This window comes from Gossypium hirsutum, chromosome A01, assembly GCF_007990345.1.
Source record: "Gossypium hirsutum isolate 1008001.06 chromosome A01, Gossypium_hirsutum_v2.1, whole genome shotgun sequence".
NCBI lineage: Eukaryota > Viridiplantae > Streptophyta > Magnoliopsida > Malvales > Malvaceae > Gossypium > Gossypium hirsutum.
The window spans coordinates 46255033-46269328 of record NC_053424.1 but is presented as its reverse complement, the minus strand read 5'-3'; the positions used below and the strand labels follow the sequence as shown (position 1 = coordinate 46269328).

Genomic DNA, 14296 nt, shown 5'->3' with positions numbered 1-14296 from the left:
TAAAATAAAATAAAATTGCAAGAAAAATAAATGGCTAAACTAATAAAAATTTAGTGTTCCTAATATTTCAGTTCCCCGGCAACGGTGCCAAAAACTTGATCGCGTGATTCGTAATAAGTAATAAATATTTATAATGAAGATCAAACCTAGACTAACTATTATCACGACGAAAAGGGAAGCGCACCTATCGAACAATAGTATAGTAATGGCAAGACCGGGATATCGTACCCAAGGGAACCAAAAGTACTAGTAATGACTATCTTTTATTATCTAGCATAAGAATAAAAGGGTTTGTTTTAATTAACTATATATTTAAACTAAGAACACATATAGAAAAGAATTGGGGAATTGCTTTTGGGAAAATCTATTGACTTGAGACAATACCTAAGGAAAAATCCACCTAGACTGTACTTGTTATTCTGGCTCTGAATCAGACGATTTATTCATTCAACTTGTTCCATAGAGATCCCTAAGTTATGTTATTATCCCTATTCAAGACTAATAACGTCTAATCCCTAGATTGAATAACCAAGACTTTTCTCCAATTAACACTCTAGGGTTGCATTAACTCGATCTATGGATCCCCTTATTAGGTTTCACCCTAATCCGACGAAATCTTGTCACCCTATTTCTAGGTACGCAACCAACTCCGCTTAATTATGGCAAATGTGCTCATAGACAGGGTCTATTCCTCCTCTGAATAAGAGCGTGTGTTGAATCAGTATCTTGGGATATCAAAACAAGAATTAAGAACACATAATTAAGAACAAGTTAAATATTTATCATATGATTCAGAAAATAATAAAAAGATTCGTCTTAGGTTTCATTCCCCTTAGGTATTTAGGGGATTTAGTTCATAACTAAATACGAAAACATCTCAGAAGAATAAAGAAAACAAAACATAAAGAAAACCCAAAACTCCTGAAGGGGAATTGATGAGAGATCTTCAGTCTTGATGATGAATCCGGCTTCTGAGATAGATCAATCAGCTTTTTTGGGGTAATTCCTTATGCCTCTTCTCCGTCTCCCTTTTCTCCTCCATTAGTGCATTTTGATAGGCTTTGGAATGCCTAAAAACCCTCCAAAGTGGCCTTTTCCGAATTGGACTTAACTTGGGCTTAGTAGGGACACGGCCGTGTGACGTGATTGCCAGGCCGTGTTCGATCCGTTAAATTGTACACGGCCATGTGGGTCAATGGCCAGGCCGTGTGAATCATGAAAGCCGTGGTCGACACCCTCGAAAGACACGGGCATGTGAGCTGCCTGTGTGGCAAGGCTTAGGCCATGTCATCTTCTCGATTTGGTCCATTTTGTCCCTTTTTGGCTCGTTTTTGGCTCCTTTTGACTCTTAGTGCTCTCTTGAGTACAAAACATGAAATTAAAGCATTAGGAGCATTCAATTCATCAATTCTAATGAGAAATCATCTATAAAATGCATTAAACATGGGGTAAAAATATGTATAATTTACGGTTTATCACACCTCATTACTGGATGTACCTGAGTAGAACCAAGTAAACAATCAATCTTTTTATTTAGAAGTTCTACCTAGTTTGACAGTATAGTAACCGAATCGACATTATAAACGCCTGTTGTTTTAGTTGGCTTAGTCCTTATGACTTGCCACTAATAGTTATTCAGTGACATCTCTTCAATAAACTCATAAGCATTTTCAGGTGTTTTATTATTAATGGTTTCGCCAGCAGCTGCGTCAACCATTTGTTGAGTCAAAGGATTCAGTCCATTATGGAATGTTTGAACTTGTAGCCAAAGCGATAGACCATGGTGAGGGCACCTTCTCAAAAGTTCCTTGTATCTCTCCTATGCATCGTAGAGTGTTTCTAAATCCATCTGCACAAAAGAAGAGATATCATTACGTAATTTAGCCATTTTAGCCAACGGAAAATATTTTAGTAAAAAATTTTCAGTCATTTGTTCCCAAGTAGTAATTGACCCTCGTGGTAACGAGTTCAACCACTATTTAGCTTTGTTCCTCAATGAAAAGGGAAACAACCGAAGACGTATGGCATCATTAGAAACGCCATTGATTTTAAGTGTATCACATAGTTCCAAAAAGTTTGCTAAGTGAGCGTTGGGATCTTCATCCTACAAACCATCAAACTGAACAAACTGTTGTATCATTTGAATTGTGTTAGGTTTCAGTTCAAAAGTATTTGCAGCTATAGCAGGTCTAACTATGCTTGATTCAGTTCTTGTTAAAGAAGGTTTAGCATAATCATACATAGTGCGTGGAGCAGGATTTTGATTAACCGCAATTGCAGGAGGTAGCTGATTGTCTTGGTTTTTAGCCATCTCTTTAGTTGAGGTTTGAGTATCGTCCTCTTGCTCGTTCTCTATGTATTTTAAGCTTCACCTTATTTCTCTATAGTTTCTGCAAACTGTGCGATCGATTTCTTCGTCAAAAAGTAGTGGTCCTGACGGGTTTCTTCTAGTCATAAACTATAAAAACCTACCAAAAGAAATAAAAAGTAAATTAATAAATAATAATATTAAAATTAAATTGCAAGAAAAATAAATGGCTAAAGTAATAAAAAATGAGCGCTCCTAATATCTTAGTTCCCCGGCAACGGTACCAACAACTTGATCGCAATTTTCGTGTGACAGGTTTTAAATATTTATAATGAATCGTTCTTGAAACTAACTATTATCATGATGTAGGCAAGTGTACCTATCGAATAGTAGTATAGTTTTAGCAAGATCGGATTGCCGAACCCAAAGGAACTAAAAGTACTAGTAATGACTGTCTTTTTATTATCTAGCATAAAAATAAGGAGGTTTCTATTTTAACTAACTAATTATCTAAAATAAAAATTCACATAAAGTAGAATTGGGGAGTTACTTTTGGAAAACGATTGAATTAAGATAATACCTAAGGAAAAATCCACCTAGACTTTACTTGTTATCCTGGCTTCAAATCGGACGATTTATTCATTTAACTTATTCCGTAGAGATCCCTAAGTTATGTTATTATCCCTATTCAAGACTAATAACGTCTAATCCCTAGATTGAATAATTGAGACTTTTCTCTAATTAACACCCTAGGGTTGCATTAACTCGATCTATGGATCCCCTTATTAGGTTTCACCCTAATCTGGTAAAATCTTGTCACCCTATCTCTAGGCGCGCAATCAATTCCGCTTAATTATGACAAATGTACTTTTAGACAGGGTCTATTCCTCCTCTGAATAAGAGCTTATCTTGAATCAGTATCCTGGGATATTAAAACAAGAATTAAGAACACATAATTAAGAACAAGTTAAATATTTATCATACAATTCAGAAAATAATAACAAGATTCGTCTTAGGTTTCATTCCCCTTAGGTATTTAGGGGATTTAGTTCATAACTAAAAAGGAAAACATCTCAGAAGAATAACAAATACAAAACATAAAGAAAACCCAAAACTCCTGAAGGGAAATTGAGGGGAGATCTTCAGTCTTGATGATGAATCCAGTTTCTGAGATTGAACTATCTACTTTCTTCCAGTAATTCCTTCCTCCCTCTCTATGCCTCCTCTTTTCTTCCTCCTCTAGGGTATATTTTTATGCTTTGGAATGCCTAAGAACCCTCGAAATTAGCCTTTTCAGAATTGGACCCAACTTGGGCTAGGCAGGGACACGCCCGTGTGAATCGTGCTTCGAATCTGCCAAATTGACATAGCCATGTGGTCTGCCCTTGTGAGAAAGTCCAGGCCATGTTGATTTCGTACTTTGTCCCATTATTTCCGTTTTTGGCCCGTTTCTCGTTCCTTTCGCTCTCCTATGCTCTCTTAAGTATAAATCATGAAATTAAGGCATTAGGAGCATCGAATTCACCAATTTTAAGGAAAAACCATCCATAAAATGTGTTAAGCATGGGGTAAAATATATGTATAAATTACGGTTTATCAGACAGGTATGAGTCCTATGCAGATCTGAAGCGTAGAGAGATAGAGTATTCTGTGGGAGACTTTTTTCCTTAAGGTCTCGCCATAGAAGAAGATTCTGAGGTTTGGTCGCAAGGGCAAGCTAAGCCCTTGGTTTATTAGGACGTATCAAATTTTGAGACGAGTGTGACCAGTCGCATATCAGTTGGAGTTACCTCCAGAGTTAGATCGCATTCATGATGTTTTCCATATCTCAATGTTGAGATGCTACCACTCTGATCCCTTACACATTGTTCCTGTGGAGGAGATTGAGGTTAGGCCAGATCTAATGTTTGAGGAGGAGCTGATCCAGATTCTAGATCGTGAGGTTAAGGTTCTGCGAAGAAATTCTATCCCCTTAGTGAAGGTGCTGTGGCAAAATCATAGCACTGAGGAAACCACTTGGGAGCCGGAGGACTTGACGCGTCAGCAGTATCCTCACCTTTTCTGATCAGGTAAAATTTTGAGGCCGAAAATTTCTTTTAGGGGGTAGAGTTGTAACGCCCCAAAATTTGATAAATTGTTTCTGTAAATAATACACATAAATTGTTTCTGTAAATAATACACATAAATTGTTTCTGTAATTTTAGCATGACATATTTGTATGTTGCATTGCATTGAGGTTGGGTTGATGTTTTGGAGGAAGTATTCTGGAAGGCTCTTAAGCCTGATATCTGGTAGCTCAGCTGCAATCATCTGATAATGTGCCGTATTTTGGTACAGCATGGTGTGTAAGAATGGGTGGGTTGATTTTATCCCCGCATGGTGTGTAGGGTTGGACGGAGATAGTGTGTAAAGGCTAGTGGGTAGGACTCTGTTATATTGTTCTATATCTGATTCTATATCTGAGTGGGCTAAGGTCCATAACGATTCTGTAAAGGGCTCAGGCCCAAACTATGTATAAATACATGACTGATTTTGGTTATGTGCTGTGTGTATTTTTTTTGTGGGGATTACACACTGAATTTGCGAAAACTCATTCTTTTTTGTTTAATCTGTTCAGGTAATCCCCAGCATTAGGCGGATCAGTGTAGCGGAGGTCTCGGCGGTGACCACCACAATTTCGTACTATATTAATGCAGTTTTTCTTAGTTATCTGTTTCCTCTTTTAATTTGGGTTTTACTTTGTAATTTTTGGGACTTTGGACTATCTGGTTTTAACTCGGTTTTATACTGTTGATGTTTTATTTTTGACAAGCATAATCAAAACTCTGATTTCACTGAAAACAAACGGTTTTTCTTATAAACTAAGGTTTTCGGAATTAATTACGTGTTTCCTTAAAATAGTAAGTTTTCAAAGCTTCCACGTAAAAGAGATACGTTTTAATCATAACAAAGATTAAGTAATTGGAACGATTTTTACTCGTCAAGTACGATTTCAAAAGTACTATCATATGACATTGCCAGATTCGGCCATAACATCTAGGTCGGGTTTAGGGTGTTACAACCTTAACAGTGCATTCTTCTTTCTCTTTTTCTTCTCTAGGTTTGTTTTGTAAAAAAATGGCTAAATATGTTTTCTTCTTCTTAATTTTCCACTAACTAAGTTATATATATGTATATTACTTTATTTTAATTAATTTACTAACATTTTAAAATATAATATAGAAAGCATCTACCTACCTTCCACTAACAAAATAATAGTGGTTTAGTTTCCACTCTAAGCCAACAAAATCTAATTATTTAAAATCTTACTAATCGAACTTTTACCATTTTTACGATTTAGCCCTTATACTTCAATAAAATCACCTATCACAAATTCAATTCACCAATAATATAACTCTACAAATGTTTCAGTTTACAAAAATAGGATCCCAAAACCGGATTTTCCAACACCACTGACTTTTGAGTCGTTACAATTTAAAGGTTTTCATGCAATGATTTACCATTACACAAAATCACTATCCAAAGTAGGTTGTTGAAGAGAAAGACTAAGCAGATTAAGACGTCCCGAGGAAGGCCACTTTGTAACCCTCCTCTAGACTTAAATGGAGGGAATATTGTTATACCCCCATCCACGTGAGGAGATGTGGCATGCTAGAAGGACACCCAAATAGTAAGTTAGTTACCAATAAACCGGAAGCTCGCCCTCAAGCCACTAACTCAAAATGACAAATCGGACAAGCATGAACCGTCCGTCATCCGAGTACTCGAGCTTTCATCAAGAACATGAAGTTGTTGGTCACCAAACACTATGTGGGCTCAACTGCCTTATACCATCAAGTCAGAATAAATGATAGGATTTGTTCCATAACAAACATCCTCGTCCTGTCGAAGACATCTGCCCCACGCATTCCATAATGATGTGTAGATGACAAGTCCAGCACATTAACATATATGAATACCCTCAAGAACGAAAAGAAAATATCAACTCTCGATGGATACCAAGCCTATACTCTATTAACTTACTTCTAGCTCTCAACCTTAGCACTCTTTTCACTTCCACTCTTTGTAATCTCCGACTATTCGTCCAGTCTGGATGAACCGACCTCTCTAAAATAAAAAAGTTTGTAATTTAAGCACTCACTTTATTTAGTTCAATCATTTTGTTCACTCCCACTGACATGACAGTTAAAATATTGGTATAATAATAAATTTAATGCTCAACTTTTACATATTATATCAATTTAGTCATAATTTTAGAAAACTAATCCTCAAAATTTACAAATAATCTCAATTTAATCTTAATTCTAAAAGATTCAAAGAAATGTATAAAATATATTATAATAAATTAAAAATATATAAAATAAAAAAATATTGTTGACAAAATAAAGCAACATAAAATTGGACATTTCTGCAACAGCATGAAGATCTTTCAGCAACAATAATGCACAAGCAATAATACTTGATAGTTCACCCTCGTAGTCGGACAATATATAATCATTCATTCCTAGAGGTATGTGTAGCCTCGTCCCTTCCTCCATGATTAATTGATAGCCTGCGGGTATTTTTTCTGGAGTAGAACTACTGATAGATTCGAACTTGGGGGCCTTTCCTCTTACAAGATCCTTATGTATATCTGTCTCATCCAAAACCATCCGTTTATGTTTTCTAACCTGGATAGTAATGCACGTGGAGATCCATCCCTACTAGATCCATTTGTCAACTATGGAATCATCGGAAGAGAGCTCTGAAGAAATTGGAATTGTTCTATCCACTTGAAAATGATCTGACAGCGGTTTATCCTCTGCTTGACAATTCTCATCACCAAGATGAGGAAGAATAGACATATTGGACGTCACAACAAACTCCAAGCTGGATGATTTCACAGGGCACGCACCATTCACTGTTGGCTTTCCAATATTCTCAACCATAGTGGGATTGTGTCTGCTGTAACATCCGTCAGATTTTTTAACAGGAACATTTGAAGAGAATTTATCACCTGAAAATTCTTTTCTTTCAACAAATTAACCTGTCTCAGCTTTCAGATTACCAGTATAATAAGAACACTTATCACCACTTCCAGATTTAGCTTCTCCCCTATTGCCCTCTCCATCAGTACTACTCATATCTTACTCCAATTGCTCCAAAACTGCTTGTTATTGCCACCAATAACTACTACCGTAGGATCAGGCAAGAGGAGAGAATGCAGGCGTCTATTCCAAAAGCATGATTCCAGAAGAAGATCCCACCTTAGTCGGGTCAAGCTAAAGAGTGGGTGAAAACCCAAGATTGCATTTCCATTATCTGCAACAGCATTCTGGAAGTTTACCTGCAGTTTTTTGCCCAGTAATACACATGAATCAGAGAAACATACACTCAAATACTGTGGCAAAAAACAAAAAAAATATCAATTAAAAATTTTTTATTTTGTCAACAATATTTTTATTTTTATTTTTTAAAATATTTATGTTATTTATATATTTGTTTGATTTTTTTAAATCAAGATCAAATTGAGAATATTTGTAAATTTTAAAGGTTAAATTTTTTAAATTATGACTAAATCAATAATATATATCAAAGTTGAGGGCTAAATTTGATATTATATCGATTTTTTTAATTTTTATGTTATATTGCTGTTTGTGATTTTAACGGAAATGATCAAAATGATCGAACTATATAACGTGAGTGCTTAAATTATAAACTTTTTATTTTAAATGTTTAAAATAATTTTTTTAATAATTGAATGGCTAGTGCAATTTATTAAAAACAATTTTTTTTTCACCATAATTTTAATTTTTTAACTAACCACATTTTTAATCGAAATTAATAATTATATAATTAATTATTCATTTTTAATATATATTTAAGAAAAATGCCATCCAGATGTGACATATTTCTAGAAAAATACTATGCATCTCAACTATCAAACCATACCTATTATGTAAAAGGACATTATTACCCAATTTGGCATTTTTTGACATCGTTGTCCGTTTTACTATTAAACTAAAACCAGTAATGCTTGCCAAACTCAACCGCTAGTTCCACCCCACCCAAATGAAGACTAAAATAAGAGTTTTCCATTTCATATATTTATTTAAATTAGCATTTACATAGTCTGTTGCATGCTTTCTTTCTTTGTTATTTTATACATTTTTTAACATATAATTATGTATTATAAATAAAATTAATAAGTTGATTGAATTTGAGTTCGATTGACATTAATATTATTGTTAGTATAAGAGGACGTAGATTTGAGAGTATTAAAATGTATTATTCCCTTTTTTAAGAGTTGAGAATAGATTATAAGTAGTTATAAATATTATATATAAAAAAATACAAATATGGTAACAACGTATAATGAAATTAAAGTTAAAAAAATAACAATAATAAAGTGTTGTATTAAATTGTATGTTTTATTGCCCAATTATATCTAATTTTTATAATTTTTATTATTTTTTTAAGTTTAGCACTCAATTAAATTATTCTTAATGTTGATATATATTAAATAATTTTTTTTTATTTTTTAAAATTAATGAAAAGCTAAAATAGAACAATTATAAATCGTAACTTTTATTATTGATTGGTAAAAACTTATAAAGATTCGTTTTTTATTTGTTAGCAAAAACTTATAAAGAAATGTCTAGCAACTAAGGCACCGAAAGTTGAAAACTTTTTATTCACTTTTCTATTATTTCAATAAAGCCGAGTGGAAAAAGAATTGATGTAAAATCACTAAGGGAATTTTCACTCTTATTTTTCTATAGGTTTGTCTTTTTTATTTTATTGCTCAGGTAAATTTTCTTTTTACTTGTATATTCCAAACTTGTACAGGGCCATTTTTTTTATAGACTTCAATCATGATAAAACTTATAAAAGAATTAAAATTTCCTAGAGTATCAAGAGTTGGAAGGTAATCCACATTATTCCTTGAATTTATGAGATTTTCACTTTCGGATAAAAACCTAATCAAAAAAGAGTATATAATAAAATACCTCATTAAAAATCTTTATTAAGAAAATATAGTGGGATAAAATCTTGGTTAAAAGAAAAATATAGAATGTGTTTTTTAGAAAAATATAAATGTGTTTTTTTACTTCCCCTAATAACAACATCACTTAACATCTTTAAGTCGATGCATTCTAATTTTGTACATTAACCTTTCAAAATTTGCAGTTGGTACTGCCTTGGTAAACAAATCTACCAAATTTTTGTTACAACAACTTTTTTGAACTTTTATATCACTTTTTTTTTCAAAATTAGTGAAGAATAATTTTGGTGAAATATGTTTCGTTCTATCTTTTTTATGTAATCGCTTTTTAATTGAGTTACATATCTTCAGTCAATAGCCTTAGCAAAACAAACTTTCGACTTGCTTTATGCATTGCAATTATTTCTCCATGATTTGAAGAGGCAACAACTAATGTTTGTTTTATTGAATGCCATGGTATAGTTATACCCCCACACATAAATAAATATATCATAGGAGACATACCTCTATGTGAATCCGATAATTATTCTATAACAATCTGATTTCCAGTAGTATCAGAAAAGACAGTTTCGAGATCTCGATTTCGTAAATTGAACTTGTAAATATTTAATAAGAATATTTATAGAGTTAAAGTATAAATGGATTGGATTTTGGACAGCCAATTTAGCTGAACTTGTGGTTAACTAAGGAACAGGGACTAAATTGTAAAGTGAAATAGCTATAGATTTTTAATTAGTAAATGGGTTGGGGACTTAAATTTCAATTAACAAAAAGTTTAAAGAAACACTTATATCATGTTAAATGTCATAATTGACTGTAATTGCTATAGATTACAGGTTGGATGAGGGGTGTTACAGAGACTTTGAACTATTTGAATAAAATAATCTCATACCAATTGTTCCTATTAGATAGCTAAATATATGCTTAATTCTATTCAATGCCTCTATGTTAGAGAATGACTAAATCTTGCTAACAAGATTAGAGAAAATATTGTATTAGGTTGTGTGTTGTTTGCAAGATCCATTAATGCCATTATGAGACTAAAATATGGTATTTTAGAACCAATAAGCTCTTCATAGTTTTCATAAGGATAAAAGGGGTCTTTGTTCACATCTACCAATCTTACAACCATTGGGAGACTTAACGGATGCACTTTATCCATGTATATAAGATGATTCATGAACATGAATTCCATCTTTTAAATGCTCAATCTACAAGTTGAGACAAAAATTTGTTTTTCAAGATCTTTCATCTCAAATTCTTTTTTAAACAATTCACTCCATTTTGAAGATTTATAAGAGTTCCAATAATATTTAATTCATTAGCATAAATAATAGCTATCACAAATTCTTATCCTTATATTTTATGTTATGGAAAAATGAACAAATTGGATAATTATATAACCTTCTTTAAATTAATAATAACTAAGACGATTCTACCACATACATCTGGATTGTTTTAATCCATATCATAATTTTTTAGTTTGATTGAATAATTTTCTTGGGGAACTTTGTATCCTTATAGGATCTTAATCTTTCATGGATTTTGTATAAAATTTCTATTAAGTGAGTCATAAAAGTAGGTTATAACAACATCCTTTAGATGCATATCAAGTTTTTCACGTATTGTCAAATTAATAATATATCTAAACATGATTACATCCACCACAAGAGAGTGTCCCTCCATTATCAATGTTGGACCTTTGCAAAAATCCTTGTGCTTCAAGTTGTGCTTTACATCTTAAGATTTTATTTTTCATTTCATTTTCGCACAATACTCATTTATATCCTATATGTTTGGCATCGTTAAATGCTTAGACTACAAGTCCAAAAATCTCACGTTTAGCAAGTGAATTTAATTTTGTTTGAATTGCGTCTTTCTAGTACGGCCAATCTTCTTTATTCATAAAATTTTCAACATATTTTGATCAAGATCCTCATTTTCTTTGGTTATTTTAGCAGCAACATTATAATAAAAAGCATTGTTGACGACTATATATTTCTTGTGTTGACATGACTTATTGAGATCTCTTTATTGTCATTATTTTTAGATACCTGAACATTTTCTAGGGTTTCTAATTAGTTGTGTCATTTTTCTCTTATTAGTTACTTGCATCCATAATAATACCATCTTGAGTGTTCGCTCATTTTCTATTATGACGATTTTTATATTTAGAACTGATAAGTCTACCACTTTAGGTGTGGCTTAATTTCATTTGCACTAGCAAATTGTCTTATCGAGACATCAATACGAACTAGGGCATTTTCAACTGGTACATGAGATGTAGTAACTCATTTTAGGTTAATAAAAGCATCTGACAATTGATTTGCAATATTTTGTAGTTGAATTATCTTTTGAACTTCTAATTCAAATTAATTTTTTCAAGAATCTAGATGAGATAATAATTATGCATTCCACGTGTTTTTTTTTACTATTTAGTTATTTTCCCCTATTTTAGTAAAATTGTTTCATCAAAATAACAATCGACAAACCATGACATATATAAAAAATTTTCCATTGGTTCGAGATACTTAATTATAGAAGAAATTTATAACTAACTTTTATTTCCAACCTTCTTTGAGTGCCCATCATTGTGGATTGTGCTGGAGCAATTGGAACATGTACCCCACATTAGAAAATTATAAGATGGGAAATACTTTTCTCCAGACCAAAAGCTAATTGTAATGGGGAGTATTGATGATAACTCATTGGTTAGATATGTGCAAGTGTTGTTGCACATAAAATAATATAACCTCATGAAACAAGAACATTTACTCTCATAAGTAATGGCCAAGCAGTTAATCTAAGCCACTTAATAAAGTTTTGATAGATCTATAGACGTATGAAAGGTCAAGGACTAATGCCCCTTCATACCACATCGGTAGTGTTGGTGTCAATTGCATGTCCAAATGTAGTGTTGCAATTAAACTTGCATTTGGACATTGTGAAAGTTTCCTTATTTGTTAGCATGTTTGGCGTATTTATCTTGTGTTGGAAAAAACAATGGAAAGTTAAAATTTTGAAAATCGAGTCAATTTGTGATATTTATAGTAATAATTTTTTTTTCGAAAAGTACTTGTGCTTTGTGAGAAATAGATCCTAAATGTTCCTAGCATTGAACCAAACAACCTTCCTTACTATTCTCATACCATGAATTACTTCGAGTATGGGCTCAAATAATCATGAATCAAACATAGAACCAGAAACGATTTATTACTTTCAGTAGGAATATACTTTATTCTTAGAAAATAAATTATCACTACTTTCTGACAGAATAACAATATATCTAACTTGTAAACTTTTGCTATGCTAATAGCTCTACTAGTGTCATATATTTATAGGGAGATATAAGGGAATCCAAGTTGAATTAGTAAAACACAAATAATAGTTATTTAACAGAAAACAATAAGTAGAATATGTTGGCCGACATACCCTAATAAATAATAATACCCGTCTCTCTTATGGTGAGGGGATTTGGGTATCTCCTATATTGGGTCCAATTATATGTGCTTCTTAGACTTTTAACCTAGCACTTTATAATTTAATTCAACTCAATACATGGTTTCTATTTCCCAAAATAAATACTATTTATTTAATTAATTTAATTAGATAAATTAAATTTTCAATTAAAAAACTTTCTCAACCAATTTTAATTTTGTTAAAATCATGACAACTTTACTGTAAAATAATGTATAAAGAAATATATTTAATTTCCATATTCAACAGATTCACAATGGCTACTTAATTTCATTCCATTTTTTAACTTCAATTGTTTAATTAAATAATAATTCAAAAACCTTAAATTAATTATCAAGTCATATTTATACTCAATGAGAAAAACACATTCACTTGTGAATGTGACCCATTTCTCTAACTTCATCATTTCTATCCATTTATGTTCATTTGGTTCTATATGCAATTCATTTATAGTTTCAATAAGCTACTGGAGCGACCAATTGGATATATGTAATTAGGGCTCAAATAATTTATAATTAAGTTCTAGCTTTTCACCTATTACTTATAAACTTATTTAGTCACGAAGTCATTCTACTATAATATCGTGATTAAGCTCTCCCTAGTTACATACCATTACGAAAGCTACTTATTTAGTGCCCACCCAATGACCTTGTCATAAGTGTGTTACCCTCATAGGATATCCTTAATCTCTTTAGGATAAATCCGTTATCCCAATATGATCCTATTTTATCTCATGATAATTATTACATTTTCCTTCATGAAAATTCATTTACTATCAAATAGTAATAAAGTGTTTATCACAAAGATAAATAAGTAGTAATTGTGTTTACTTTTCATCTATAATGTATTATCATCTATATATCTATCTTCTAGGAGTCATCCCTTTAATGCTCATTTTCTTAATTGGACTTGATAGACAACATATTAATCTTTCATTCATTTTTCTCATTCCTAATTATACAAAGAACATGTTTAGGTTCATCTACTAATACAAGTTGTCTTTCCGTATTAGAATCCAACCATGTAATATCAATTAGTATTAGTTAAACATTAGATAACTAGTTAGCCAATATTTGCTTCCATTTTTCTTTTCATGCAAAAAATTTGAGGACAATATACAAATGATATTAATGTAATTAATGGATATTATTAAACCAATTTGTTCGAAAAATACAAGTGTACATGGATGAAAATACTACATTTAGGGCACCAGATCCAACATCTTGATCATTTGCTTATATCTTTTTGAGGATTTTAAGGAGCAAATCTCGAGATTATAATTGGAGAATAGACTAGATTATGCAAGGAAAGTTTTCAAGAATCATAGTTGTTTGAAAAAAATCAATCTAAAAACGATTTTTTGTCACAGTGAAAAATTAAAATTTTTGAAAATCAAGTCAGTTTGTAATATTATAGTAATAAATTTTTATCAAAAAGTACATATGCTTTGTGCGAGATGGACTTAAACATTCCTGGCTTTCAACTGAATGACTTTCTCTATTATTCTTGTATCACAAATCGCTTCG

At 31.9% G+C, this 14296-nt stretch overlaps 1 non-coding gene across 1 annotated transcript; it reads left to right on the top strand.

Annotated features, from left to right (window-relative positions):
* The first annotated feature begins 1775 nt into the window (after nucleotides 1-1775).
* Nucleotides 1776-1882, top strand: LOC121208030 (small nucleolar RNA R71). The gene has a single exon (XR_005903064.1). It is a non-coding gene; the product is annotated as a small nucleolar RNA R71 (small nucleolar RNA).
* Nucleotides 1883-14296: the final 12414 nt, after the last annotated feature.